The 5,390-nt window shown below is 41.3% G+C and overlaps 1 non-coding gene across 1 annotated transcript; it reads right to left on the bottom strand.

Moving 5' to 3' along the window:
- Positions 1-4,976: 4,976 nt before the first annotated feature.
- Positions 4,977-5,190, bottom strand: LOC130856245 (small nucleolar RNA U3). Its single transcript, XR_009054531.1, has one exon. It is a non-coding gene; the product is annotated as a small nucleolar RNA U3 (small nucleolar RNA).
- Between the last annotated feature and the right edge of the window lie 200 nt (positions 5,191-5,390).

The raw sequence follows: 5,390 nt of genomic DNA, 5'->3' as shown, positions 1-5,390 counted from the left end.
CTTGTGTCTTATAACAATCTTTATTTTAAAGTCTATTTTATCTGATATGAGTATTGCTACTCCAGCTTTCTTTCAATTTCCACTTATATTGCATATCTTTTTCCATCCCCTAACTTCAGTCTTTATGTGTCTCTGGGTCTGAAGTGGCTCTTTTGTAGATAGCAGATATACAGGTCTTGTTTTTGCATCCATTCAGCCAGTCTCTGTCTTTTGGTTGGAGCATTTAATACATTTACACTTAAGGTAATTATTGATATGCATGTTCCTATTACCATTTTCTTTATTACTTTGGGTTTGTTTTTGTAGGTCTTTTTTCTTCTCTTGTGTTTCCCACCTAGAGAAATTCCTTTAGCATTTGTTGTAAAGCTGGTTTAGTGGTGCTAAATTCTCTTAGCTTTCACTTATCTGTAAAGCTTTTGATTTCTCCATCAAAACTGAAAGAGATCCTTGCTAGGTAGAGTCATCTTGGTTGTAGGTTCCTCCCTTTTGTTACTTTAAATATATCCTGCCACTCCCTTCTGGCCTGTAGATTTTCTGCTGAAAAATCAGCTGATAAACTCATGGGGATTCCCTTGTATGCTATTTGTTGCTTTTCCCTTGTTGCTTTTAATATTTTTTCTTTGAATTTAATTTTTGTTAGTTTGATTAATATGTGTCTTGGCATGTTTCTCCTTGGGTTTATCCTGTGTGGGACTCTCTGCACTTCCTGGACTTGGGTGGCTATTTCCTTTCCCATGTTAGAGAAGTTTTCAACTATAATCTCTTCAAATATTTTTTTCAGACCTTTTCTCTTTCTCATCTTCTTCTGGGACCCCCATAATTCGAATGTTGGTGCGTTTAATGTTGTGCCAGAGGTCTCTGAGACTGTTCTCAATTCTTTTCATTCTTTTTTCTTTATTTTGCTCTGTGGAAATGATTTCCACCATTCTATCTTCCAGCTCACTTATTTATTCTTCTATCTCAGTTATTCTGCTATTGATTCCTTCTAGCATATTTTTCATTTCAGTTATTGTGTTGTTCATCACTGTTTGTTTGTTCTTTAATACTTCTAGGTCCTTGTTAAACATTTCTTGTATTTTCTTGATCTGTGCCTCCATCCTATTTCTGAGATTTTGGATCATCTTTACTCTCATTACCCTGAATTCTTTTTCAGATTGGTTGCCTATTTCCTCTTCATTTATTTGATCTTGTAGGTTTTTACCTTGCTCCTTCATCTGTAACATATTTTTTCTTGTCTCTTTTTTGCTTTGTTTTGTTTTGTTTTAATGGGTGGGACTGTGTTCCTGTCTTACTGGTTGTTTGGCCTGAGACTTCCAGCACTGGAGTTTGCAGGCAGTTGGGTGGAGCTGGGTCTTGGTGCTGAGATGAGGACCTCCAGGAGACTTCACACTGATGAATATTCCCTGGAACCTGAAGTTCTCTGTTAGCCCAGTGGCTTGGACTTGGCACTCCTACTACAGGAGCTCAGGCCCAACCCCTGGCCTGGGGACCAAGACCCCACAAGCCATGTGGCACAGCAAAAAAGAAAAGAAAAAAAACAACCAACAGAAAAGAGCAGAGCAGTAACAAAGAATAAAAGTAAAATATAGTTAGAAAAATAAAAAATATATTAGAAAAAATAACTATAAAAATGAGATAACAACAACAAAACAGAATCACAATGGCAAAAAAAAGAAAAAGAAAATAGAGAAAAATTAATTTAAAATAAGAATAAAAATAAAAGATAAAAAATTTAAAAGTTTAAAGAAATTAAAAAATTCCCTGGTACCTCCGCTATCAGTGTCCTTGCCTACGTGGTGAGCTACAGCCTAACCCCACCTCCCCAGTAGGCCTCCAAGACCTCCAGGTAGGTCCCTGGACCCACTTGTCAGCCCCACCTCTGCATGTTTTCCTCTCACCAGCATCTGTTCCTAAAGCTGGGCTGGAGCACATGTGCCTGCGTGGGCCAGGTGGGGCACAGGCCTCCACAGGCACTCCTGCAGGGGTCGGCACAGTTGGAGGAAGCCTTGGAGGGGGCTGGTGTTCAGCCTGCCAGGGCCCATGCAGCCAGAGGAGGCTTTGGCAGAGGTGGGGCTTAGACCTGGGGACCCATGCAGCTGGAGGGGGCCCTGGTTGTGGGAGGACTCAGTCCTGGGACCCATGTGGCCAAAGGAGGCCATGGTGGAGAGCAGCAGGGCTCAGGCCTGGGAACCCATGCAGCCAGAAGAGGCCTGTGGAGGGGAGAGGGAGCAGGACTCAGGCCCAGGGATCCATGTGGCCAGAGGGACCCCAGGGAGGTGAGAGTTCAGGCTGAGCAGGCTCCCCTCTGGTCTCCCCATCCACTGAATGTTCCTCTCCATCCCCACTGATCCCCTTGCCACAAGTGGGCCCCTTTGAGCATGGGAACACCTCCTCTTCCCCAGACTCCCCTCAGGGGCACCAGTCCCATCTAGTTTCTACTTTTCCTCCCCCTCTCCCTCCCTCCCACATACCCAAGACCCATCGGCCTGAGAGGGCATTGAAGTGTGGAGGATCAGGCCCAGGACTTTGACAGACTCCCCCGGACCCAAGTGGGTGTGGGAAACACTGGCCTATTCCCTTCCTATCCTCCTATTCCCCCAAGGTTCTCTCCCTGTTCCCACTGATCCCCTTGCTGTGAGTGGGCCCCTCTGAGGGTAAGAACCTCTCCCCTCTCCCAGAATCCCTTCAGGAGCACTGGTCCTGTCCCACCTCCACTATTCTTCCCCTCTCTTCTCTCCCATATCCTACCTGGTCATGTGGGGATTCCTCCCATCCTCTTATGTGTCCAAGGTCCCTCAACAGTGCCTGGTAGGTGCCCTAGTTGTGAGGAGATGCAAACTACTCTGCCATCTTGACTCCGCCCCCCTCATTGTGGTTTTTATTTGCATTTCCCTGATGATTAACAATGTTGAAGGCAGAACACTCTATGACATAAATCAAAGCAAATCCTTTTTGACCCACCACCTAGAATAATGGAAATAAAATAAAAAATAAACAAATGGGACCTAATGAAACTTAAAAGCTTTTGCACAGCAAAAGAAACCATAAACAAGACAAGAAGACAACCCTCAGAATGGGAGAAAATATTTGCCAACAAAGCAATGGGCAAAGGGTTAGACTCCAAAATACACAAACAGTTTATGCAGCTCAATATCAAAAAAGCAAATAACCCAATCCAAAAATGGGTGGCAGACCTAAATAGATATTTCTCCAAAGACATGCAGATGGCTAACAAACACATGCAAAGATGCTCAACATCATTAATCATTAGAGAAATGCAAGTCAAAGCCACAATGAGGTATCACCTCACACCAGTCAGAATGGCCATCATCAAAACATCTAGAAACAATAAATGCTGGAGAGGGTGTGGAGAAAAGGGAACTCTCCTGCATTGTTGGTGGGAATGTAAATTGGTACAGCAACTATGGAAAACAGTACAGAGGTTCCTTAAAAAACTAAAAGTGGAGCTACTATATGACCCAGCAATCCCACTACTGGGCATATACCCTGAGAAATCCATAATCCAAAAAGAAACATGTACCACAATGTTCATTGCAGCACTATTTACAATAGCCTGGACATGGAAGCAACCTAAATGCCCATCAACAGATGAATGGATAAAGAAGATGTGGCACATATATACAATGGATTATTACTCAGCCATAAAAAGGAATGAAGTTGAGTTATTTTTTGTAGTGAGGTGGATGGACCTAGAGTTTGTCATACAGAGCAAAGTAAGCCAGAAAGAGAAAAACAAATACCATATGCTAACACATATATACGGAATCTAGAAAAATGGTACTGATGAACCCAGTGACAGGGCAAGAATAAAGATGCAGATGTAGAGAATGGACTTGAGGACATGGGGTGGGGGGTGGGGAGGGGGTGAAGGGAAAGCTGGGACAAAGTGAGAGAGTAGCATTGACATATACACACTACCAAATGTAAAATAGATGGCTAGTGGGAAGCTGCTGCAAAACATAGGGAGATCAACTTGCTGATTGCTGATGACTTAGAGGGGTGGGATAGGGAGGGTGGAAGGAAGTCTCGGGAGGGAGGGGATATGGGGATATATGTATAAATACAGCTGATTCACTTTGTTGTAGAGCAGAAACTGGCACAGCAGTGTAAAGCAGTTATACTCCAATAAAGAGCTAAAAAAAAAAAAAAAACGTGGAGCCTCCTTTCATGTGTCTGTTGGCCATCTGCATTTCTTCTTTGGAAAATGTATTTTCTAATTTTATAACATCCTTGAATACCTGAGATAAACCAACTTGATAATGATGTATTATCTGTTTTATACACTAAAGGAGTTGAGTTGCTTATGTTTTATTTAGGATTTTTTATATTTATATTCATGAGTAAAATGGGCCTTTAATTTTTCTTTCTTACACAGTCCTTAACTGGCTTGCATATCAAGATTATACTGGCTCCATATAAATGAAAGTTCCAATATTAATCTTTTTCTAGTCTCTGGAATAATTTATGAAAGATTCAGATGATCTGTTTCTTAAAACTTTGGTGGAACTTGCCAAAGCAAAGTCATCTGGGCCTGGCTTTTTCTTCCTGTGAATATTTTAAACTACTGCTTCAATTTTTTAGAAGTCTTTGCCTTATGTATAGTTATGTCTTCTTTTTCATTTATACAATTACCAATTTATGCCTTCTCTCTCTCTGTCTATCTCTCTCTCTCATCAGTCTATTGTGAGGTTGGTGTTTTTAAAACTTCATTTTCTTTATCTTTTTTTAAATTGAAGTATAGTTGATTTACAATGTTGTGTTAGTTTCAGGTGTACAGCAAAATGATTCATATATATGAAGAGAGAGAAAGTAGAGCTCCCTGTGCTATACAGTAGGTCCTTGTTGGTTATCTATTTTATATATAGTAGTGTGTATATGTTAATCCCAATATCCTAATTTATCCCTCCTTCTTCATCTTTGTTTTTTGTTTGTTTGTTTGTTTTGTCTCATTCAAAACCACTCAGATGGTGTTCTCTCCCTCTTACTCTCCCAGAGGAAGGGAAGGAAGATCATCACAGGCTAAGGGCAGCTGCAGAAGCAACACCCAGAGCCGGCTTCCTGCTCAGGATAGAAGGCTGCACCTCCTCCTCGTGGTTTCGGGTGCTCTGCACATTCAGAGAATCTTGTCTAGCAAAGAACTGTAGAAATGATCCCTGAAAGTATTTTATCTTTGTTTTTTAATTTGCTGATTTCTGCTCCAAGTTTTATTACTTTAGTATCTTGAGAGTACTTTTGGATTTTTTCTGTAATTTTTTAAATTTCTAAGTTGGGCACTTCATTCCTAGTGGGTTTGCCTTGTTGAAAGTTTAGTTCCCTTAAGTTTAGTTCCCTTAAGTCCTGGAGTCTGGAAGAATTCCAGCAGTTTTAGA

Source organism: Hippopotamus amphibius, chromosome 6, assembly GCF_030028045.1.
Source record: "Hippopotamus amphibius kiboko isolate mHipAmp2 chromosome 6, mHipAmp2.hap2, whole genome shotgun sequence".
Classification (NCBI taxonomy): Eukaryota; Metazoa; Chordata; class Mammalia; order Artiodactyla; family Hippopotamidae; genus Hippopotamus; species Hippopotamus amphibius.
Note: the sequence above shows the minus strand (reverse complement) of the source record. Positions and strands in the feature narration are given on the sequence as shown.